This window comes from Falco punctatus (genome assembly GCF_963210335.1).
Source record: "Falco punctatus genome assembly, chromosome: 7".
Taxonomy (NCBI): Eukaryota; Metazoa; Chordata; class Aves; order Falconiformes; family Falconidae; genus Falco; species Falco punctatus.
In genome coordinates this window covers 7,427,797-7,453,884 of record NC_137587.1, presented here as the reverse complement: position 1 = coordinate 7,453,884, position 26,088 = coordinate 7,427,797, and the positions used below count along the sequence as shown (strand labels likewise).

The 26,088-nt window shown below is 42.6% G+C and overlaps 1 protein-coding gene across 27 annotated transcripts in view; it reads left to right on the top strand.

Annotated features, from left to right (window-relative positions):
* Nucleotides 1-26,088, top strand: part of NRXN3 (neurexin 3) — a 1,019,675-nt gene that overhangs the window by 284,895 nt on the left and 708,692 nt on the right. The window lies entirely within an intron of this gene.

Below are 26,088 nucleotides of genomic sequence, written 5' to 3'. Positions count from 1 at the left end.
GGTTTTGAAAGCTTGGTAGGCAGCAAGTTAGCAACATGGAACATGTAGAGCTGAATGTATTCTCCAGTGCTATAGTGCCTTCTGACTCTTGGCATAGCTGTAATTGTGATGAGAGAAGCACCTTCTCCTGCTCCAAGCTTAAGAATTAAAAAGGCTCTGCTCCCTACATGGCTGTGTCTGTCAACACATTTCCTTTTCATGAAACCAGTTATGCTGCTTTTGCAAATACCTGCTACCTTTAACAAGAGGAACGGACACTGCTGCGTTTGAGGCTAGAACTTCTTCCAATGTAACCCCATTTCAGTCTGACTTTTGGGACTGTTAGTGAGTCCTCAGCCTTCTCAGTAATTAATTTCTTCTCTTGTTAGTCTTTTAATTTTATTGCAACCTAAAAATATGGAGGTGCCCAGCAGCGAGCATTATACATTATCTGTGCTTTCAGGTAGGTTGTAGTCATTCAATCGTGGTGTGCAAGGGCTGGACCTAGATTTTGGGAGCTTTAATTAGAGAGCTGGGTTTTTTTTTGGCTGCAGTAGCTTATTTTCCACTTGCTAAGTGTCATCTCTTTGGGAGCAGCAGTTGCTCTATAAATCTTCTTGCCTGACCCTGAAGGCCAGACTATTGCTATGAAATGTGTATGTGTGTGCGTGTGTATTGTGAGCGATGGGGAAAGATGGAGCTGTGGCTACCCACCACAAAAAGCCAGGCTGCTGCAGCTGCGGGCAAGGGAGGCAAGAAAGGATGATGAGGTTTGAATGCTGAGCGGGTGGGCTGGACGACTCCTCCCAGGTCCACCACTCCTCTGTAGCAGAGCCAGCTAGCTGTCAAGTGTGAGTAGGACAGGAGGAGGCAGGCAACTAATGGGCAGCATCTGTTACTTGAACTGCATGGAAAAGACAGCGGGCTTGCTGTGATAAACCAGATTTTGTATTGTCTCTGATTTTCTTTCTGCTCTAATTCTTTGTCACTGCTGCTCTCTGGCTTTGGTTTACTCCTGTTGATGGTGTTTGTTGCAATGAATATCTGTGCTTTGGGACTGTTTTCTTTTCCTCCTTCCTTAAAACTTCACAGGCAGAAATCATTTAATTTAGAATTAACAGTGTATGCATCTAGAATCCTAAGCAATTCAGTGGGAATAATACAGGTTTATGTAAAGTTGCAATTTAAGCTCTGAATTGCTTATGACAAGGTATTACACTCTTTGAGCTGAAGTTCCATAAGTGGAGGTGCTAGAAATGGTAATATCGGAGCTCAAAGACCAGTTAGGGTCTGCTCCCTCCCCCTGCTTCTTTTAGCTCTCTCGGCATGGATGTAGGAGCACAGTGAGGTGAATGGTGTTTATTTAAGAGGCCTTAGGGGAACATCAGGAGGATTGCTGTATCGCATACCATGGCTACTGGTGACCTCACATTGCCAGAAGGGGAAAACTCAAAGGCTTTCACTTCCTAAGCACAAATCTTAGCACTTGAGCACTTAACACTTCAGGGAGAGCATCACTTATCTCTGAGCTGCATGGGGCTGATGACACACAACTGAACAGTAACAACTGCATCCAGGAAAGCAGCGATGCGTAGTGCGCATCACCAAGTCCCTCTGGCCACAGTGGAAGTGACTGAGAGGTGGTGTCTCAGTTCTAGTACCCCAAGAGGTGGCTGTGAGTGATGCCAGCAAAGCTTTCATACTGTATCAGTGTCAGAAAGCAGGGGGAACACAGAGGTTTGGCAGTGGTGGCAGAGATGAAAAATGGCATTTAGAAATGGGGCTTGAGAATGGCATAATCATTCCTATTAAATCTGTGCCTGCCTTTCTGATTATTAGCCATTTTAAGTGGAATGGGTTTTGCATCTAGAACAAGTCTCTGAACAGATGATTAATGGTTTTATCTGTAATAACTTTACATTTTATAGAACCCTGCTAGGAGTCTGCATCTGGTGAGCCAAGCTATTTAAAGCTGTGTTAATTCTGTTAATTGCTCTACGTTTATTTGGATTGCTGGCACCTGCGGGCTTTAGGATAATGTAGCGGGGGGGATATTCTCTCCCTCTTTCTAGCTGAGAAAAATGGAGAGGACCGTTTCCTCAGCTAGGAACAGCCACCTTGGCAGAACACCCTGGCTGGATTGGTTGTCCTTGAGATTTCCTTCTTTTTTACTACAGCTGAATGCAGTGAGATGTCAGCCAGAGGCAAGATGTTCCCTTGACTGGGGCAGGAGGTAGGCAGGGATCTGCTTTTTCACGCACTTGCCACCATCAGGCAGTAGCAGCAACAGGGAATGAAGCCAGTGATTTTTAGAAGGCTGATCAGGTCATCCCCATTCTGATCCTGCTTCTCAGAATCCTTCCAGTGTTCATTTTCCAGTTTGGTTTTGGTTGTGAAGTGCTCTAGTAGGTTTCAAGCCCTGAACAGATGTAAAGATAAGTATGCTGATGCATTCTGAACTGTTGTCAAAGTAAAGATCCAGCAGTGGAATTCTGAAAGTTTGAGGTGACTAAAACATTGCTGTGAAATGCTAGGAGGGCAGGACAGTTGTGTTTGCAGCTGCATTGGGCAAACCACTGGAAGAATCTGGACCAGGCTTTGATGACAAACTTTATCCCAGTCTTTTGCTTTTGTACTTCTGGGAAGATTCTCATGTGGACAGCAAAATAGGGAAGCAAAGGTTTACACTTGCATTGTTAATTGCTGACTTAAAAGTTCAGCAGGTCCTGAAAGGCTAATACGAGCTCGGTATGGCTGTTACCTGAGTGGAGAAGGTAGGAGAAGAGGTGGCTATTCTGCTTTATGTAGGTGCCAGTTGTCTGTCAGACTGCTGGTATGACTTTCAGTCTGTGCTTCAACTTTAGTAATGCTAGGACATCTTCCCAACAAACTTACTATTAATTAAGAAGATCTGTTCACACTCTGTTACTTGTTTTATGGCTGTCTTTAAAATGGCAGTTTTTCTTGAGAAGAGCAATGAGGTCACCTAGGGTGAAATCTGTCCTCCTGATACTGACAGTGTGACCACAACTGAGTTCCTGCTGCTGCTCTATAACCCTTTATGGCCACTGACTAAGTGGGATGTTGGCTGTAGCCTCCCAAAGGAGGTTCCTACCCAAAGGGAGGGGCTGTCACATCACCCATCTTGAATGTGTCAAGAACTGTAAAACCCCCCACCTGTACCACAGGGGAAAGCTTCCTCAAAGGTCTGACAAACCGTGATCCTTGTGACTTGTCTCTCCTAAAGGACAAGACTGCTATGTTTGTCATCTCTCCCAAGGAGAAGCTGTTACTAGGGATGTTCAGCTCATTTATTCTATCCAGGTGATGGTTAAACAGTCAATTGTTTAGTTGTTAAAAAACAAACAATCAACAAAAATATTAAAATTGGTTATAAAGCAAAGCTCAGAAAAGTATATGCTGTTCTCATACTTAAGAATGGGTTCTTTCTCTGCAGCGTCAGTGTTCAGCTAACCAGGAAAGCTGTCAGCTGAGCACTTCCCTCCATTTCCCTGCTTTATATTCCAGGGCTGATTTATCCTAAAATTCTCTTCATCTAAGATAACAAGAACAGTGAATGCCTCCATTTTCCCTTAGCTGAGCCTGGTGTGCCTGCTTCTCTCTCTCTGTCTGAGTTTGCTTCCTGTTCTTCATAACTGCACACCGAGACATCCATAGAAACGCAGCGTTGTCACTTCCTCCCTCTCCTCCATTTTTTTCTTAATATGTATTTCTAGTATGTTCTCTTAATTAGCATATGCTTAGCTCTTCTGGCTTCAGGCTAGTTTTCCTGTTTACAACCTCTGTGACACATTTTGTTAGAACTTCACAAATCATATATCACAGGAGAAATTAATTATGTATGTAACTTATTAGGTTAATAACTTCCATCTCATTGTGAGCTTCACATAAAGTTACACATTAATAATTCGAGTGACAGCTTTGACATTGAGTACATTTTCTAAATCACTTCTTTTATTCCTTCTTAGGAGTTTTGGGTCTGTGTGGAGACGGCAGCTGTTTTTTAAAAATTTGATTCCAGCTGTTTCCACCTTTCTCCTGGAGGCTGGATTTGCCAGTGCATCCAGCAGAGGGCAAATAAGTGTTGGTGTCCCCTTTGGTTTTGCAGCTGGAGTTAATGGGGAAAGACTTGGTTTGTATGAGCACACCTTTTGGTGAACATCATAGAATGGTTTGGGTTGGAAAGGACCAGCTTATCTAGTCCAGCCCCCCTGCAATGAGCAGGGACATCTTCAGCTAGCTCAGGTGGCTCAGAGCCCCGTCCAGTCCGGCCTTGAAAGTTTCCAGAGATGGGGCATCTGCCACCTCTCTGGGCAACCTGTTTCAGTATTCACCAACCTCATTGTAAAAAAGCCTCTTCCTTATATCTAGCCTGAATCTGCCCTCTTTTAGTATAAAACCGTTCCCCCTTGTCCTATCAGAACAGACCTTACTAAAATGTTTGACCCCATCTTTCTTATACGCCCCTTTTAAGTATTGAAAGGCCACAATAAGGTCTCCCTGGAGCCTTCTCTTCTCCAGGCTGAACATGCCCAGCTCTCTCAGCCTTTCCTCATAGGACAGGCATTCCATCCCTCTGATTGTACTTGTGGCCTCCTCTGGACCTGCTCCAACAGGCCCATGTATTTCCTGTGCTGATGACTCCAGAGCTGGGTACAGAACTGCAGGGGGGATCTCACCAGAGCAGAGAGGCAATTGCCTCCCTCAACCTGCTGGCCATGCTTCTGTTGTTGCAGCCTAGGATACGGTTGGCTTTCTGCACTGTTTCATGTCCAGCTTTTCACCCACCAGTACCCCCAAGTCCTTCTCCACAGGGCTGCTCTCAATCCCTTCACCCCCCAGCCTGTATTGGTACTGGGGGTTGCCCCAACCCAGGTGCGGGACCTTGCACTTGGCATTGGTGAGCCTCATGAGGTTCACATGGACCCACTTCTTGAGCTTGTCCAGGTCCCTCTGGATGGCATCCTGTCCATCAGGCATGTCAACTGCACCTCTTACCTTGGTGTCATCTGCAAACTTGCTGTGGGTGCAACTTGATCCCACTATGTCATTGGTGAAGATATTGAACAGTACTGGTCCCAGTATGGACTCCTGAGGGATGTTGCTTGTCACCGATCTCCATCAGGACATTAAGCCATTACCCTCTGGATGTGACCATCCAACCAATTCCTCATTCACCAAATAGTCCATCCATCAAATCTATATCTCTGTAGTTTAGAGAGAATGATGTTGTGGGGGACTGTGTCAAAGGCCCGTATCTGAAAACTGTCTCCTCAAATACCCAGGCGAGTCTAACGGAGCAGCCGTGTAGACATACTCCCCTAAAACCTTTTCACAGGCTCCACTTACTTGGAGTGCAGCAGATGAACTTTGATGGTGGTGCCGAGAACGTGTGAATAGTACTGGCATTGTGTTTTAACTGTGGCAGCCAGGAGCTTCCTTGGATTTATCGAGGCCTCAGTAAGTGTGTGGACAGGAGAGTTTTGATAAATGTAGCCTACCTTTTAAAAGTCTTTCAGTGAGGTGGCACACCAAAATGTTTTTTAAGAATTAAAAAAGCAATGGGAAAAGAAAGAAGATCCCTGCACAGAGGAAGAACTGGTTGGAAGGTAAAAACCAGAATGTAGCACCAAGGTGGTTTTCCTATGGGAAGGCACCAGTGGAGAAGACCTCTGGGATCCATACTGAGGTCTGAAGATTCATTAGAGAAATTATAAATTGAAAAGGATGTGCATGGAGAAGGCATACATTTTGCTGAGAATATGGCAGCGTTCAGGTGAGGACTGTCTGCAGAACTGCAGAGGGTGACCTAATAATGCTGAATGACTGGACAAAAAAAATGACAGATTAAATGTATGTAAATACAAATCAGGGTATGCATATTGGGAGGGAGGGAAAATAATCCCAATTTTCGATATACAATTATAGACTTCGAGTTGATTCTAAAGTTTTAGTAAAGAATTACTTGAAAATATTTGCTCGGTGGTCAATATCGGTCAGTTATGTTGGTTTGAAATTTTTAGGAAGGGAATAGAGACCCATATGAAAAAATATAGTGATGTCATTAAACAAAACCACACAGAATGCTGTCGTTCTGTCCTTTTAATCTCAGAAAGAGGAGAAAGGCCACAATCATCAAAGGACACGAGAGACTTTTCTACAAGGAATGGCCAAAGAGACTATGGCTTTTCGTAACCGAATTGACCGAGTATGTAGTGGGACATCAAATCATGTGTGATGGGGGAGAGGAATCAAAGGGAACTGTCACTCGGTTTCTTTTCAAAAAGAGGGAGTAAGTGGCATCAAAAGACAAAGGCAGGGCAAAGCTTCAGAACAAACAAAAAGAAATATGACAGCAATTAAAAGCCATGGAAATCCTTGCTGTGGGATGTTATTGTGACTGGAAAAGCTCACAAAAGAAAAATCCTAGGTGGTATGCAAAATGCAAAGACATCAGCTTCTGCATGCAGACTCTCCCAGTCCCAAGTGGAGCCTGTGAAATGGTGGTAGGGGAGTGTTGCTACACGGCTCCTCCGTTAGACTTACCTGGATATTTGAGGAGGTGGTTTTCACACAGAGGATGCTGATCCAGCGTAATAGGGAGGATTTTATCTTTAAATATTTCCTGGTGTGGCTGCGCCGTTTCTAGGCTCCCTGTAGGATTTCAGAGTTAGATATTCCATGTGCTTTGCCTTACGTTAACTACAGTGTGCTGCAGCCCATCAAAGGCCGTGATACACGTAACCCCTCGCTGCAAGCATTGCGTAGCAAGGTGGTGTTCCGAAGGGCTTGCGCACGGCTGAGGGGGAAGGCGGCTGAGCAGGTGTCAGAGTAGCAGAGAGGCACTTTGGTGTAAGGTCGGGCGTACGGGTTTGTGCAAAGCGAGGCAGTAACGTGTAGGTGTGGAAGTGCGATCCTACGTGTGTAGGATGAACTGGAGGAACAGGGAGAAGGAGTCGGAGAGGGCTGGAGTGCCATGAGCTGACTGGAGCTGTAACGATGCCCCTTTGAATGAAAACAAGTGTCGGGCAGCCTACGTTTGAGGAAGTTGCTTTGAGGGAAAAGAGGAATAAGGAAGGATAGCTGAATCCTGGATGTTTGCAGAAAAGTGTAAGACAGGATGGCTTCTTTCACCATTTGTAATTATTAAGGCCCCCAAGACAGTTGATGCAAAATGAGGTTATAAACAGGTAGAACTGTAAAAAAAACTGCCTCTGAGCTGCATTGCCAAGGCACCTGCTTCTCAGTACTGAGTTATCTTTCCATGTATGGAATTGGGAATTCTGTAAAAGCTTGGAGGGAACATTCCCAGCAAGGAAATCTCTCCAGGTCAGTGTGGGCTGTGGCAGCAGCAGACAGCTCCCAAGCTTTGGCTTAGGCTTGGGAATCTTTCCATCCAGGACTAATGTTTACATTGTAATTGTGTGTATTTCTTTCGTTGTGGCTGTAAATTGGAATTAAATATTAAGAAGGTTTATTTCTGCCCAACAGGGCCCTTTTTCTGAGTGCTGAATCCATGTGGGGTTGTCTTTTACAGGAGACTTAAAAACCAAGGCACAATTTTATTTTTTTTTTTTTACTGCTTTTTGAGAAAAAGGTGGACTGGTGTGTAAAAAAAGGAAAAAAAAAATAAAAAAAGGGGGAGGGGAATGAAAAGAGACTAATCTACTGGGATACTGGGACAAACCTCAGAGAATCATAGATATTTGGAATAGTAAACATCTGTCAGGTCACCTTGTCCATCTTCTCCTGCCAGGAGTGCTGTTGTTCCCTTCAGTGTATTAACTGGGAAGCGTTTCTGCAAAGAGTTGTTCACCACGGGACTGTGCTTGTCATTTTCTGTCTTCAGTTTGCTGCTGCTAAGGATGTCTTAAGGACAAATAAAACTTCTCCTCACACTTGGCTTTCTTGGCATTTTTAGGCACTGGGTAGCTTAATAAAAAGCAACTGAAATGCAAAGAATTATTATTTGGAAAATGAGGTGTATTAGTGATATTTAGTTAATTAATTAGTGACTTCCACAGCTAAGAAATCATGAGAAAACCTGTCAAGAGTTACACAAGTGGCAGAATCAGCCACAGAAACCAGGAATTGTAACTCCTGAGCTGTTGCTCAACTCGATAGAAAACAAACGCCTGCTACTCCAAGGGAATCTGTGGCTGTCTGTCCTGTTGCCAATTGAGTGATTTGTGCCGTGTAAGGGCTTCAGAATGTCAGAGGCTTTTAAGACCCACCATACCCAGCTAGTTCAGCCTTCTGTCAATTATCTCATTATCCACACTTGTGAGTAGTTTTAGTGTTCAGAAGCAAGAAACATCAAGCCTCAATTTCTCCTACTTCCCCCACATTAAATGTAATAATTTTAGTCCTCTCTTGAGGATTTGTCTTTTAACTAGCCTTGGTGTGAAGGCATTAAAAGACAATCTATTACTTTCCTTGGTAAGTTGTTGTGATGTTTAATTGCCTCCTATTTTAAAAAGAAATTGGGTCTTTTATCCATTTGGAATTTGTTTGACAATAGCTCCCAAATGTTGATTCTTTTGATGCAGTTTTCTACTGGAACAAAGATGCTTCAGAAATCCAGTGTTTTCCCCTTATTTGCTATAATCAAGTCCCTTCTTTATCTGTCTTGAAAAAACAAACAGATGGAGTTCCTTCTCTTTTACTGTAAGGCGTTTATTCTAGTTCTCAAACCACATTGAGGCTGCTTGATGTACCCTTTGCGATCTTATAGAGTCTTCAAGAAAATTTAGACATTAGAATGACACCTAGGCTTTAAGTGCATGTAGAGGAATGAAGCTGGGTTAATTAGCATTGATGATTTACAGCTGTGGGCTGGCTTCAGGGGCGGTGGGTTGGTCAATGTAGATAAGGTGCAGCTGTGGCTGGTCAAGTTAAGTGGTTGAGAGGCAGTGAAGAGGGAGCAGCCGAGGCAGAAGCAAGAGGAGAGGGCACACACGCCCTGGATGAGGCGAGACGAGGAGAAGGCAGCAGAGGGACTGTAGGAAGAGTGTGCTGGTAGGAGATGGTAAAAGACCTTGTTGCAGCTTGGTAGTTTGGAGAGTGCTGCGACAAGTGCATATCGTACTGATGCTATGTATTGCTTATTGTAGTCATACATCCTGAGACTGAACTGGCCCTTTTGGCCATAGCGTTTTACTGGAGACTCACACTTTCTCCTCTGACATTTCCTAAATGGTTTTCAAAGTTGCAGCTTTGCTGAGTGCGGCACCCCTGCAGCTTCCCTTCCTGGTTCTGTAGTTCACGGTCTGTCTTCCATCTTCATAAGTTTATATGTTTTAGTATTCAAGTGTTTTAAAACTTATTTGGATTGAAAGGGCCTGGACTTCACGCTCCGTGAATCTCTCCGTGTGACTGCTGTGCCGTAGAGGTGTTTAGTGCTCTGCCAGACTGGGCATTACTTTCAAGAATTAGCTTCAGCACTTTATGTATAGATATATATACTTCTAGGTAATTGATAAAATATTTAATGCTTTTGCATCAAATATGGATCCTTATGACGTGTTGGAAATGCATCCTTTTGGTAATGGTACCCCACTGACAATTTTGAGTCAAATTTGAAATTTGAGATTTGTCAGCCGAGGACTACATTTGTCTAATATTATGTCCTGTTTTGTTCTTGTATGCTGTTAATTTAAGCAGAGCTGTCTTTTGGTATTCAGTCAAATGCTTTAAAAAATGTGTCATCTGTGCTTTTACCATTGTCATTCAAATGATACCAGGTTTATTTGACAGAGACTCCTTTTACACAGGAAGGTCTAATGACATTAAGTATTGCATTCCTATCCTTTAATGTTTTCATTAAACACTTTGAATAGAAGCTGTTGTGCTATTTCCTCCAGCGTTGATGTTTCCTGCAGGCTAAACCCTTCTACAGTTATACATCTTGTCCTGTTTGGCTTCTTAAAACATTCACACAACATGATCATTCTTTTATTTTTATGTTATCTCTCTGTTATTCCAAGATTAAAAATAAACCTCGGTGCATCACAAATCTCCTCATTCAGCTCTTTTAAGACTTTGCAGCAAGTGACCCAGGTCTGTGAAATTAAAAGTAATGCATATTTATTCCTGGTAGCTGATTGACATCCTCTTTTGTTCTCATGGATTGCAAAATACTTTGTCATCCTCTTGTGCTATAAGCACTTAAGTTCTCCATGTATTTATATCTGACATAGAAAAAGTGTTTGTTACATACTTCCTACATTGTATAAACTGAACCTTTTAAACAAACCATTGTCACCTTGGGGTTTTGATGGACTTCTGTATTGAGATACAACTTTTTTTTTTAAAAAAACTATTACTACAACCTATCATGATTTAAAGACTTCATTGCTTAATTAAATCACTAGGGAACATTGCACATTACTTCCAGACTGACTGAATAGTTGTGATTTGGCTAGTCACCGTATATGATTATGCTTTTCTCTCCTAAATTAAAGCAGACCTCCTCTGTCAGAGAACTTCTCCCCGTGCAGATTCCTGTAGCATGCAGATTTGGATCAGCTTGTAACCTGCCTTTGAGTGAAATGGATGGAATTAGTTAGATAGCTCACCCGGCACAGTATAAAACTGACACTTGAAATTGTTGTAGTATGTTTCTGCGCTCGTTAAAGTTTTTTTTAAACATCTTTTTAAAAGCATAGGCAAGATAACGGACCACAGCATTATTAAATGGTTTCACTAATACTATATACGTAGTCAGTGTCTTTTCTCTGTACTTGATAATTTCCTACTCAGACACTGAAGAATCACATTAGCTCTCTTAGCAACTGCTTTACAAAGACATTTCATGTTCAATTGGTTATGCACCAAGACACACACGCTCTTTTCATAGTCACTATTTGCAAGGCTTGGATATGGTTCCCATTGTGTGAGAGCTACTTACAGCCTTTGATCCTAAATCTATAATCTAGCACTGGGCTGAACTGAAATGTGTCTGAGTATGTATTATTATACGCATGTCAAAGTGATAAGTAAACTGAATTTTAGATATCTTCTTGTCCTTTTCCAGAATCCACTTAGGCGTCAAGACAACTTTCCAGTATCTGGAAGTCGCTCGGTGGTTGTAGTTCAGCCGTGCTAGGACTGAAACTTTGGGCAGTGGCCCTTTCCCCAGTGTGCTGCCCAGTCTGTCTCTCTCTGGCACCTGGAAAGCTTTATTAATGACACTTCTTTCATAAATTAGAAGCAAGACTTAAAGCAAAATATGTCTGTTTGTATATTTAATTTTTAATTTCTTTCTTTTTTATTTTTTTCTTCGGTCATGCAAGGGATCCTAGGACATAGGGATGAACCTCCAGTCCTAAGTTTTTTGAAACGGTTGCAGGATGATCCTTATGCTTCTCCATGTCAGAGAAATCCCTTCAACTGCCACTTGCTACCTCCTTGCTTCCCTGACCACACCAGTGTCTCTAACTTGTAATAATCAATAGTAACCGTAGTAATAATAATGTAATATAATATTCGATTACTGGCATGGATTTTGTGTTCAGCCTGGGAAAGTGAAACTTGTTTTTAGAAGGCATGTTATGTTTCTTGCAAGAACATGCAGGCAAACTTTGCAGGGTGTGATTAGCACAAGGGGATTTATTCTGTAGGTTCAAGCTAATTTAAGTGTATAACTTTCTGGGGTATAATACTTCTATACAAACAAGGAGTGTGGCAAGAAGCTGACGGTCTGCCTTTAAGAGGCATGGTAGCCTAGGTGGGACAAAACTTGTTGGTAGCACAGTGCAGAAACAGCAGATCAGGAGTTTTGGCTCCTCTGTGACTTTGTAAGGGACTAACAAGGATCTTGGGCAGATGTCTGCAACCCTTCTTCCCTTCTGGAAGTTCTTGGGAAATAATTCTTACCCTTTGTAATACCTGTTGATAGACACACATACAAAGGATGGGTTTGCAGTGAGAGGTGTCAGACTTATGGGTGCCAGAACTGTGAGATACTTGCACTTTCAAGGGCAAAGGAATCTTCTTATAAAACTATACAGACGCTCTTGACAGAGTGACTGAGGGGTTAGTCACAATTTTGTGACACACAAATGTGCCTGTCTTGGTTACTATTTATATTGCTCCCAAAGAAAAATGGGGAAGTGTGGGGTAGCTGAAAAATACAGCCCCTTCAAAGTGTAGTGCTCTAGGGGAAGAAAAAGAAAAGAGCATGGTACAGTATAGAAAACAGCAGCACTTTCAGTGCGCTGTAATCATCATCACTAACCCACTCCTTTTGAGTGCCTTATGTATCAGGGACCCAAGTCCAGCAGAACAATTCCTGCCTGGGACCGGCAAGAGGCAGTGATGCTGGGACACGTGATGGGCTGAACATACATTCTCTAGCAATGTACTTCTCAGCATCTGCGTCTTTACATTCTGTACCACTGGGCTTTGTATGCAGCAGTTGTGGGTCTGGGTTTTTTCCCCCTTGTTTGCCTCTAAAGTAGTAGAACACTCAGAGCCGATATTGAGTGATTTGGGCTTGGAACAGGACTGCAGACAAGAACACACTCAACCCTCGATAGTTTACATTAGAAACACGCCACTCTGGAAGCCCCCGTTGTCATTTTCTTTGCTTCTTCCTTGACTGTGCTCCATTCAGGTTTGACCATGCTGAGGTGACAGAAAAAGAAATGTATGAAGGAGCATGCTTAGCTCCTGCTAAGTCCTGTTCCACGGGCAGTCTAGTGTCACGTACAGCAAAGTTAGTTGCGTTTTCTGAACGGATACTGGAGGGTGTGGATATGCAAAGGCTGAATTTGCAGTCACAGCGGTTTTGGTGTAATCTCACCTCCGCCAGTCTTTTCTCTAGGAAATGGGAACTCATCCTTGTGTGGAGTGCTTCATAAAAAAGACACGTTTTTGCTTTCTGAGCTACCTTCAGGGTAATAGAAGGATAGCAGTTACCAGAATGCCAAGCAGTTTGTTGGTAGCACACCTGCATGAGAACACATGCACGGGGGGATCCACATGCAGATGGTGTGCTTTCTTCTAACGCTAATTATAAGTGCGCTTAAGTTGAACGTCCTGGAAAAACATGTGCTTTGCATGAGGATCACAGGAGGAGAGAAGGTGACACCAGAAAAGGAAGTTCACCGTGTGCTGAGACTGCTGCTGCCACAGTAGTATCTCAGTGCTCAGTAAAGGCGTGGAAAGGCTGTTGGGACTTGAATGACAAAAGTGGATGATGGGCAGTCCAGTTAACCAGAAAGGCTTAAAAGATTTAAATGGAGAATTTTGGCCAAACAATGGTTAAAGCAGGTTTTGTTTTCTGCCTGTTAGTGTTTGAACAATGTAACCTCTGATAGCTCTGCTTAAGATCTGCTATAGATTTTTCTTAAGCAGTGAGATAGTATTGAGCAAAACAGAAAATGTAAGATAATATTGTAAATTAGGCTTGTATCAAATAAGCTTTCTTAGATGTGAGATCAGTAAAACCAAGCTCCATGCAGAGGAGAATAGAACCCTGTGCCTGTGTGCATTAAAATGGCATTCTAGGGAAAGTAAACAGAGGGCAAAAATTATTGCAATTTTATATTTACATTATTGAATTTCAAAGCTGGAAAAGATATTCAAAGCTGGTTTGGGTTGGAAGGGACCTGAAAGACCATCTCATTCCAACCCCCCTGCCATGGGCAGGGACACCTTCCGCCAGCCCAGGTTGCTCCCAGCCCCGTCCAGCCTGGCCTGGGACACTGCCAGGGATGGGGCACCCACAGCTGCCCTGGGCAACCTCTGCCAGTGCCTCACCACCCTGGCAATAAAGAATATTATCCTAATAGCTAATCTACATCTTCCCTCTTTTGATTTAAAACTATTACCTTGCCTTATTGCTACCAAGCCCTACTGAAAAGTCTGTCTACATCTTTCTTATAGCCCCCTTTAGGTACTGGAAGCTGCTCTAAGGTTTCCCAGCGCCTTCTCTTCTCCAGGCTGGACAACACCAACTCTCTCAGTCTGTCTGCATAGGGGAGGTGCCCCAGCCAGTAGATGATTTACACTGATCTGTGTCACCAAAACATTTCTTCCAGCTATTCCTTAGGCACAGTGTAGTAATACGGAAGAAGAGACATTCTGACCATCTATTGACTCGCTGTATGAATTGGCCAAGAATATTCAGTTCATTCTGTTAGCTTTCCCTTCCTGTAAATTGGGGATGTTGGTCTTTAACGGGGGAGTAGGAGATAATACTATGGTTTAAAGCCAAGACACTAATATTCACAGAATAACTTAAAATGCCCTGTAGGAATGTCTTAGGGAAAGTGTTTCTGCAATGGAGTTGTGTATTTTTTTCCAGCTGCCTTTGAGGAAAAGCCTGCTCTCCCCCCTGCCTTTTTTTTTTTTTTTTTTTTTTTTTCTTTTTGAAAAGAAAGGGAAAAACACATAGTGATAAGCCCACTCCAGAGAGAAAACAGTATCGAGAGCTCTCTGCATTTTGCAGAATCAGGCCCACCGTGCTAGGAACCAGCTCATCAGCTGCCTCTCCTACCTGGTGCTCAGTGCTGACTCCAGCCCTGACCTCTCTCCTTACCAAAATGCTCTCGCCGCTCCTGATTGCAGCACTCTGCCTACTTTGAGAAGGAAGTGTAATCTGGTGCTCAAAAGCGTGCTTAGGCTCTTATCTGTCTCCTGTTTCTGCTTCTCATTTCAGTGCTTCCACTGGAAAACGTCACCCTTTTTTTTTGCTTTTGTTTCTTTCTCCTTTCATGCCCTTTCCTTAATGCGCTCTCACTGTGGCCGGCAGTGTTGTGGCTGTGCTGACGGCTCCCACCTGCCCTGTTGTTCCTCAGGAGTAGCTGGATTTGGACTCCACACACAGCTTCCAGATCAAAACAAGGGGTGAAGGTCAACTTTTACTAACAGCCCCGGTGGGCTCTGGCAGCGCCACTGGACTGTTTGCACTGGTTTAATACTTTTCCCCAAGAAACTTTTGAAGATGGTGGAGTGTGACAAAGCAGTTTTGTCAGTACGGGTTTCTCTGGAGACCAGGTGAGATGGTACAAGCAGATGAGAGGGAGCTGTCCCACTGCAATCCTCCCTTTACTGGTCTCAGAGTGTTGTGCTGGGTGCTAAAGCTGTGACTGGTGCAGCTGCATGTCTTCTGAATGAATAGACAGATTAGGCTTTTTGGCATCATGGTAGCTGTGGCTTAGTCCCGAACAGAAGTTAGATCTTTTAATTTTTTAAATTGTTTTTTTTTTTTAATTCTCCCCTTCCTTTTGTTAGTGCTGGAACCTGTAGAGCTGGAGGTCACAGCTGAAAGTTTTTTAGATACATGTAGGAGAAAGATGTAGAAAAGCTTCTGGTTCTTTATCTATAATCAAGATGGCGTTATGAGATGATAGTATTTTTCTTTTGATGTTTCTTGCAGGTAGGGAATTAATTACATTCCCTGCCCTCTCCAGCAAATAAGCAAATATTTAGCCCATCGCCTCCCTGTTTTCATACAACATAAGGCTCAGTGCAGATAAATATTTGGTGAATTCTACCTATGGAAGGTTTGAACTTTGTTCCATGCCTTATAATTTGAACAGGAGCGAGCAAAGAGAACCTGGAAAGGTGAGCAGAGATGCCCATGTTGGCAGGTTTTTGCACAATGAAACAAGAAGAGCATTAAAAAAAAGTTCAGAAACCCATAGTGTTTCAGTTCAGACGTATGGAGATGGGTCCTCCTCCTCCTTCCCAGTCCATCCAGACGCGTGTGGTGCACTATGACAGATGGTGCCAGCCATGGGATAGTGCCATCCTGCCAATGGCACTTCTTCAGCAGAGCCGGAGCATCTTTGCTCCCTCACAGGATGAGAGCCTAGCTGAAGGGGCATGCCTCTTACCTTGGTTGCCATCGCAGATGGAAGGAGGTAGCAGTGCCCCCGTGACCTTTGTGCTGGGGCTGAGGGAGGGGGACACACAATGGGATGCAGCACCCCCAGCTGTTACCATCCGCCTACAAACGGTGACACCGCTTTAAGTTTGGGGAATACGTCTACACAATACTAAACCCACTAAATACTTCCACTGTCGTGCTGATCCCACCGTTATTTGAGCAGTGCTCACTATTAAGCATGTGCTCTCGCATATCTAATGGTAAATGTTTTCCATTTGTTTTTTTGCTGGACAAGTGACAAACACGTAGAAAACACCGCTGTGGCTGGCAGGATTTGCCTAGCACGCTGGAAGCCTCGGCAGTGAGGCTAGTGCTTGACTGGCGTATGGAGATGGAACTGTCTTCTTGTACCTGCTGGGGATATTCTTGTGGAGCAGGCTGAAGGCACGTTGGCTAGGGAAGATAGGTAGTGGGGAAAAACTGCATACCTGTAAGCAAGCAATATCTATTCAGTAATTTCACAGAAGACTTCAAACGTTCCTGTTCTTGGTAAAACACATTTTATCACTGAAAGGAAAAGCTGAGTGAAATGAAGAGTTTCTGTCCCAAAGGAGGTTCCTCCAGCTCACATTTGTTTTCATTGCTGCTATTAATTTCTTTTTTAAATGGAAATCCCTCAAAGCTTCAGAATTAAATTTATATGAAACATCCTGATATTCCCTGAAGCAAAATATTTCATGTTAATTATTGAGCTGACACCAAATACCCTGAAGCCACACAAGAACTGTGTTTTCCTATCCAGTGCAGTTCCACGTGGTAGCTGTCCTGTAGGGCCCTTGTGTCCTGTTCTCCCATAGGGGCTGGAGTATTTGGTTAAGCTGCTTTGTGGCAGACCTGGTCATGTGTCTCTTCTGATGTCAGGTGAGACACTGACATCTCATCATGTGAAACTGTTTCCCTAGAGTGCAAACCAGGGGTAAAAATGGGGATCACCAGTGAAAGTAAAGACAATGCCTGGAAAACACTGTTCTATGTTACGGTAAGTTCATACAAAAGCTTTTCTGCTAAGTTTGATGAAACTAAATGTGCCATTTTGGGTTACGATGGCTTGAAGGGAAGCATTTCCTTGCTAATTCTTTGATAGGAAAATGAAATTATTTGCTAGAAAGCCATCCTGATGGAAACATTCACCCAGCCATACACAACAGTTCTATTTCCTGAGATAGGTCTTTTGTACTTGCACAACCTTAGGTGGATTTGAAATACAATGAAATCACGAAGTGGAGTGTTGTTTGCGAAGTCGTTGCCTGATGCAGTTTTCAGTGTCTTGTGTAATAAGGTTCAAGCCTTAAATGATCAATGGGGCCATCCTAAAATAATTCCTCTCTGCCTTTCAGATGAAATCCTTAAGACACTTCACTGTAATCGTTTCCTCACATACTCATCACTGAACCAAGCTAGACAGATTTAGCTTGTGCTAGCTAGACAAATCTGAGATTTCAGGATGCATTTGGGAGGAGCAGAGCATTCTGTAACTGGTGAATGTCTATATAAGCTCAATACAGAACTGAATGTAATTGAAGTCAACTGCTGCATGCTGGCAAATAAGCTTCTGTGATGATGATTTCTTTTTCTTCCTTTTTTTTTTTTTAACTCTGAAAACGCTGTCAAACCTTCATTAGCTAGGAAGTTCATCTGTAAATTGAGCTCTTCACATTTGTGAGCTATCATAAGTGTGTTAACGTAAGGTTTATTCTTCCTTTCTGTGCATTGAACACAGGAAAGTCTTCATCTACATTTAGAGTACAATTTCCCCTTTCTCATGTCCTGTGTGTCCGCTCCACCTCTCCCCCCAACACAGAATCATATAAAATACACCTGGAATGGAACATGAGACGTTATTTAATCTTTTCCACTTCTACTGTCCCAAGACAAAATCAAAGGCATCTATGAGAGTCTTGACAGCAATTTGTTTAACCTGTAATTAAAGGTCTCCAGTGATGGTTGCTCCCCAGGCAATCTCTCCCAGTACTTCACTGTTCTTAAATCAAAAAAACCCACAACTTTTCCTAACATCAATTCTAACACTTTCTTGCTGTAATTTTTGCCCATTATTTCTTGTCCTTTTCAGCTTAGATACAAAGAACAGATTGCTCCTTTCTGCTTTGTAGAAGCCTTTTTATATTTGAACATTGTTATAATGTCTCCTTGCAATTTTCTTTATGTTAAAAAGAAGCAATACTTTCAATCTTTCTTACGTTTTTGAGACCTCTGGGTAGTCTCATGGCTATCCTCAGGACACTTTCCAATAGTCCCACTCCCTTCTTGAAGTGCAGTTCTCCAAACTGGATGTGATCTCCAGCAAAGTACAGCACTGCGTCTTCATATATCACCATACATTCCAGGATGCTTCATTTAGTCCACCCAATGAATGTTTTTTAGTGCGTAGCTATTAAGTGAGTGTTTCTTCTTTTTTTTTTTTTAGCTCTGCATTATACAAGCTCAGTGCAGAACTTAGAATTTCCTCATTATTGTATATATGAATGAACATTTGTAAAATAATGATAAGTCTCCTCTATGCCCTTCTTATATCCAAAGACACATCCAGGGTACAAGTTGCTTTTCAGTGCTAGCATGAGGTGTGCCTGTGGCACAAGCAAGAGTATTACAGCTGGTGGTCTTGGCTTCCCTGTCCTGCAGCTTTTATTCTTCTCTGTTACCAGGCCAAATGGAGGTTGAATAGAGCATGGAGAAAGAGGGGAAGTTCAAATTTGTGCACCTTAATTCACAGGGAAATGCCTTAAAATGCTTTGCCATAACACAAAGGTGAACTCTGCTACTGTCAAATATCAGTCAGTGACTTTTTCACCTAAATATTAACAAGCATCAGCTAGTTTTTTGAAAGTGACTGAGAAATCTAGGTCTAATCTCTCAGAGCATTTCTTTTAGCTATAGCAGTAAAGACAAAATCTCTCCTTATCTTCACTTACAGCTTTTGGCTAATGAGCACTTCTGCAAAACCAATTCCGTGACCTCCTTGGCTGCCATAATGTGAGGAATATACTTTTAAAAATACTGATTTTAGGTGGCTTTCTCACCGTTTCTTAGAAAGTCTGTGGAAAAGTGACATTTTAAGAAATCCAGAAACTAGACCTTATTTCCTGTGATCTCATTCTTCACTTATTGCAGAACTTGAAGTTTCTGTAGTAAGGAAAGAAGAAGGCTTCCACCACAAAAGAGCATTCATCCTCAAATCATAGTCCATGCTAAGACCAGTTCTGCTTAATCTTACTGCTGCCTATGCTGTGCTATGTTTGGGTAGCTGAGGCAACAACTTCAGTCTTTGAGGCCAATACAGAATCCTTCAGCAGTATTTCTCTTGCAATCATGAAGGCTTCTCCCCCCTCTATAAAGTGCCATGCCTTTTTTTCGCAAATATATATGTATTTTTAATGTTCCCATCTTGTTTTTCTTGAGATGCAATTGTGGGGTCTGCTCTTCCCTTTGAAATCAAGATTTTCTTCCACAGTAGAGCAAATGAATCAGCAGCCAGTTTATCCCAGCATGGAGGGATGCAGAAATCCACCCATGTGATGAAATAAATTCTGTTCTTACCACTACCTGTTAGAAGGAAGGAATCCAAGAAGCAGGTCATTTCACAACCCTGCTTTTCTGTAGTTTGGATGCTGCAATGCAACACCTGGAATAAGTCAGGCTGTAGAGCATTTGACATTTTAGTCTCTTAACAATATTCATAGGTAACTTGAGAAGCAGCTCAGAATATGCAAAAACGTATTGTACAGCTCTAGAACTTCACTCATTCATGTTATTCATGTTCATATTAGAACTTCCATAAATAGCTGTAAAGCAACTTTCTTTCCCCCTGAAGTTTGTAATCTCTCTCATTCATGTATTGGGTTGGTCCTAAGGCAAAAAATCTTAGATCTTACTCCAAAAAGGCACAGATATGTTTGGTTTTTATCTTAGTATATTCCAAGCTGAAAGATCTGGCAGCAAGATAGACCTTAACCTGCTCTGGGGTACGCTGTGAATGATTTGGGTTGGTGTAAACTCTGAGGTAACTGTGAACACGTTCCGATGTCCTGAATTCTCCTGAGCAGTAGGGGCTTATTTTTTGGCTTAATAGATAGTTGTGACCACAATGAAGTACTTGGGTCCTCTGTCCTCGGTATCTGTTAGAGAAATATTCTCACTAGACCAGCAGAATAAATTCTACTCTGCCTTCTTCAGCCCTTTTTTACTTGCACCTTGAATCCCTTTTCTATCTCTTTCTTTATATCCTGCTTCAGGCAATGCTTCTCTGTATCTTCCTATAAGTCTTTTGGAACTAAATCAATCTCTTTTCTCTTCTGGAGCTTTCCACAAAACTTGAAGTTATTCAGAACCTACAATTGAATTGTAAGGTGGAAAAAATGTTGTAGGGAAGCTTGAAATATTTTCTGCCTTATTGTTTTAAGTGTTCTACTCACCATATTCCTATTTTTAGCTGGGTAAACTCATGTTCTTTTTTAAACATAATTCAGATGAAATGTAGAATCGCATTACTTCAGTCAACATAGCACAAATCATATCTGAGGAGTATTTGTTTGGATTCTGTTACTTATCATCAGCGTTCAATGTATTGTTTTCTATGACAGGTAAATTAACTCCTTCCGTGTGGTGCATGGTGATTGTGTTTGTTACCTGAATACAGTTGTTAGCCCAGTGAACCATCAAATATGTTTAGTCAGGTACAGACAGTCCACATACAGTTTTTAAAATCAGCGTAGCAGCTTTAGTTACCCACCACTGAAGCCTAGGATTGCTGCACGTAGCCTGTCCCAAACACAACGTAAAGCATCGTTAGCTGGTCGGGCTGTTTCTCCTTGCTGGTTGCGGCAGGGTAGGATCACAGCGTTCTGGTAAACCATCTGATGAACTGTAATTTATTGAGCAACTTGTCTGGTTCAGTGCCTTTCAGGAAGCCTTAGAAAGGCTGGAGGCCGAACGTCTTGCAGTTAGCCCTTCTGGCAAGTGATGCGGGCACTTGGTGAAGGGGGACGGCCCGTGACAGGAAAAAGCAACCGATACACAGGATGCTGCAGGTGAACAACTTGGCTGAAATTCGGAGGTGCTCTTCCTAGCTAGCTAAACTTACACAGCCTTCAGGTTATTGCCCTTTTCCATGATGGTTCGTGATGGTCATCTTCTAATTAACCAGGCTACCCATGGCCGTTCCTCTTTGGAGCATGCCTGTGTCCAGCCTGCACCGAAAACCATGTTTCCTGCTTAATAGCACCGACTCAGAGAGGAATTTTTATATTGGCTACTGGCCAAGTCTAGCACATCATTTTTCCTCACGTTTTTTGCTCCCTCCCTATCTGCATCTTCGCTTGATTGCAGAGAGACACTTTTCATCATTGTGAAAAGCCATCTGATTAGACCTTTCATTAACCCATGAGTGAAGCTTCTTACAAGTGTAGCTGGAGAAATTCCTTGAATGCTTCCGAACTGCAAAGTTGCCATTTTTAAGAAACCACAAACTAGATTGCCAGTTTGATTTAGCTCAGCTTAAAACAAACTCTTCTTTCTCAGCAGATTTAAAGGAAAACTAATTTATTGTATATCTTGTTATCTCTCAAAATGCCCCAGATGTCATGGAATTCTACTGCTGATTATGAGGGAGACTGTGCATCTGGACTACCCTGTCCCTGACCATCCATCTAAACTGGTCAAATTCCTTAAACAAAGCCATTGAGCAGTCAAAATATTCCTCTGTTAAAGTGTGTTTAGAAGCAGTCCTCACGGGAAAGGAAAAACGCACTTTTTTTCATTGTTCTTATTTAATTTGGGGAATATAAAGTGATTTTAAGATTGGAAGTGTGAAGGTTACTTTTCATGTGCTCTGTGCATAGCTTTTGGTAGTCATTTTCTTCCCTTTTTTCTTTTCTAACTTCATTCCTGGAATAACTGTAAGGTAAATGTGTATATTTGTACCAGGTATCATCTCCTTGATTCCCTCAGGCCTCTTGGCCTTCTCTGACACACATATCAGACAGGAGATGAAATCAGGCTTGTCTCTGCTTAAACAGACAAGATCAGCTTTGTTCAGAAAGCCATCTGATAAAAATGGACAAATTTGTGGGTGCTACTTTCATTGCTTTGCGTACTTCTAAGTCCCAGAGTGGCACTAGAAGACTATGCCCTAGCGAGGGACTGTCCTCTGAGTCAGCCGTGGCCCCATTTGGAGTTAGAGGGTTTCAGTTGGTATTTTGGTACGTCCTGAAGAGCCCTCACGTTTGTTCAGACACTGCTAGTAAAATGAGACTGCAAGGTAGGAAGTGTTATGCAGATGATAGGTTTTACTGCTGGCAGACAGCTTCCCCAGCCAAACATGAAAATGTTTCTTCTCTGGCTTGCAGCAGGTGACTCTCTAAGGAACTAGGTCGTGTAGATAGAACTACAGGATCAAGCATTTTGCCCTAGGCTTCTTACTTCCTTTTTAATAGTAGGTTGCAAGGTAGGATCACAAACATATAAAGAAGCCTCACTGGAAAGCACTGGTGGCAAATCAGACCAGAACTGACACAAGCACCTTCTCATTTACCAGGCAGTTATAACTTTTGGGAAGGATGTGTTTCACCTCTCCTGGAAAACAGGACAGAAGCATCTGTTGATTTTATTAAAACACAAAGATTCATAGGTTATGAGGCCAGAAAGAGCCATTATGATAATCTAGGCTGATTTGTGATATAATTAATTCCTCTCTCACTATGTCTTTTAGAGAAAACAAGATACTATTTTAATTTAAAGTTTTCCAGTAGCAGAGAACACACCATAACCTGTAGTAAATTGTTTCGATAGCAAATTACCCTCATTTAAAAATAAGTCATAATATCCTAAAATGTGAATTTCTCGAACTTCAGTTTCTAGCCCCTGGATCCCATTATTCCTTTGTCACATGGACTGAAGAGCCCTCTATTGCCAAATTCCATTTTCTGCACAGGTACTTGTAGATTGTAATCGAATCGCCCTTTAACCTCTACCTATTAAACAGCCTGAATTTGAATTTCTTCACTATGGGACATGCATTCCAGTCATTTAATTATATTCCGTTTTCTCGTTCTTGAACCTTTGGTTTAAGAATTGAATCGCAGATATCAGAAGCTGTCTTAGCATTCCATTGCCCAAGCCAGGGATTCTGTTGTGTCTCTTTTCCTGCTCAGGATTCACCTTGATTTTACACCTGAGGGTTATTTTCATCCTTGTGTTTATACTGCTGAGAGTTCTGGGGTACCTCATTATACACTAAGATCTTGATGTCCAAATGTGGCTGTCAATGATATCTCAAGTCCTCTATGTACAGAACACTTGTACTTTTTCTTAAACACAGGTGCTTTTTAAATTTCTCAAGCTAGATTGTGGGTTTGGGTTTTTAAAAGAGAATAATGTAGAACAACAAACACTTGAGGTTCAGATTGGGCTGGCTCTGTTTCTTTGAAAAGATTGAATTTAGAACCTTGCATCTATTTAACCCCCTTGCTCCTTTCTTCCCCAGGTCTTCCTTTGTGCTTGCTTTCTTGGTCCTGTCTTTCAAACTTGCTCTCAGATCCTCCATTGTCAGTGACTTTCTGGGTTACAGCTAACTCAGTGTAATTTTATCTAAATCCTTTGAAAGGCTGTCTCAACGATTCTCCAGCTGCGGTACTGGTATGACTAATGAAATACAAGAAAGTCTGCAGAAAACCCCAGATAAGAGGTGGACCCTCTATTTCCGCAGAAGAGATGGGAATTGTTAGGTATCAAATACATGAAAGGGGGAGATGTAACCTCTATGTGGCTCAGCTGAGAGCTGGAACCTGCTTACATGTACATGATCATATTCCTTCTACAGTAACCTGCAGAGGCTGCAGAAAGCCTGTGGCTGAACCATAGCTAGATACAACCCAGCACCAGCCATCAATCACACGTAGGGTGTTGTGCTACCTGTTTGCTCCTCTCGTAAGGAAAGCCTGGGTCAAGGTACGGTTTAGGTAGCTGTTGGTTTGAGCAACTATAGGTAGTATCCTCTAAGGGCAGTTCTCCTATGTCAGGATCATTAAAGTGACAGTTCATTCAGGCCTGACATTCTCTTGCCCACCAAAGCAACTCGATACTGGGGTGCAAATTAAAAAAAAAAATACTGAAAGCGCAGCGACGTGCTGAAGTCCTACCAGCCAGGGAGCCCTGTGTGTGTGTGCAGGCAGAAGGACTGTCCACAGGAACCACTTTCCAATTACCCTCTTTCCCAGGCTGTCCCTGCAGTGGGACAAGGAGTAGACTGTGCACAATCTACTATACACACAGATTCATTAAGAACAGGAGAAAAGCCCTAGTGGGCCTGAAGAGCAGCCAATCTTTCAATAATTACCCGGTTATTCCACCTTCAATAGCGGCAGGCGCAAGTGCTATTTAGGGAGGGCATGTGAGCATGGCTGCTGTCAGTGGTGCGTTCCCCTTACACTCCCACAGCATCCACTGCTGTTGGATTAGGAGTATTGAAAGGTCTGTCCCTTCTATTTCTCTTTAATATCCGTTTGTAGACTTGCCGTTCATTTATGTTTCTGGTTCTCTTTGAGCCTGCTGACGCTCTCTGCTTCCACTACCTCCTATGGTGGCAAGTTCCAGAAGTTCACCATCTGCAGTGTAAATGCATACTTCTAAAAATCCATTTTAAACTTACACCGTACAAGTTTCAGTGAGTGCCTCTAGTTCTATTATTGCTGAATTTGGCAAAGAGCACTTCTACATTAATCTTCTCCATCTTCTGTAAACTTCAGTTGTATTTTTTTCTCAGTCCTCTCCAAATGTAAGAGCTCTGGCCTTTTCAGGCTATCCTCATAAAGCATCCTGCTCCACCCTTTTAATTGTTCCATTTATTTTCCTCTGTACCTTCAGCTCCCTTGTTCCCTTGAGATGCAGAGCTGGGGCTGCATGCAGTGCTCAGGGCTGGTCCCTGCCTGAAATGCACCTTGTTGTCTGGCAAGAGCAGGAGGCTGTAATGCACAGCCTGGCCGAGCCACTGGAAGGTGTATGGTCCATCTAGTGAGAGCATTCAACATGGTTAATCCATAGAATGAAACCACTAGAGCCCCACAGATGGAAAATATATTTTATTCCTGTTGCGGATATTAATAGACCTGATGTTTTTTGAAGTCTGGGTGAGGGCAGAGCAAAACAAGGTCTTGTGGGTGAATGCTGTCCTCTGCTGGGAGGAACTCCAGCTTTGTGCCATGACTCCAAATGGGAATTAACAGCTGGCATCTCCTTTTAGTCTGATGCAGGGTGTTTTGCCTTTGCAATAAGAAAATCTGGTGCGGTGCTGGCTGCACTGGGGAAATTCTCCTTTAATACTCAGCAAAAGCTGGGGATTCTTTGCTTGCTACAAATGTCTTGAATTGTGATTTCATTGATTTTTCATTCTGAAGTCACCTACTTCAGAAGCTTATCCCTCATTGTCACCCTCATTTGCCTTTTAACAATTACTGCTTGCTCAGTTTTTCTGACTTTTCCTGTCCCATTTGTAGAATTAAAAATGCATATCTCTTTTCCCTTCTCTTTTCATAGCAAATTGCTGACAACTCATCCTGCTAGCATTTTGAAAGCAGAAATCAAATGCGTGTGTATGTATATACCAGATGTAATAGACACGAAGTATTTTAAAATAGTAACTCCTTAGAAGAAATCAGTCTCTGGTAGTGTCACAGAACATTAATTCAATTAAAATTGTGCTAGTCGCAGAAGTGCTTTTGCTTGCTGGGTGTGCCAGCTCTGGGTTTAGGAAGCGTGGAAGGCGGTTCAGAGTAGTACAGATTAGAAATATTTCAGTTCTCTGCCTTCTCCAGTCCCTGCCTCTGAGAATGGTGTGGGGCAGGAAGGAATCCTCTTCGCAAGGAATTAATCCTGCAGCTGTGAGAAAGAGAAGGGCAGGAGGTCTGGGCCGAGCGAGCCAGGCATGCTCAGGAGTGCTTGCCTGTTTGGGGCTGTTCGGGACTCTGCTCTTGGCTAATTTCCATCTGTGCAGCAACACAGAGTCCGGAGTTCTGGTCCTTAACCCAGAGAAAGTAAAAGTCTGGGCACTGAATATGTCTAGGCTTTGATGTGTTAGCACAGAGTGCAGCTTTGCTGAAGCGAGGGAAGACTGTGCGAGTATCTCCGTAGCGTTTGTGCCTGTAGCGGTTTAAGATTTCTTGGTCAGAGAAATGTTTAGT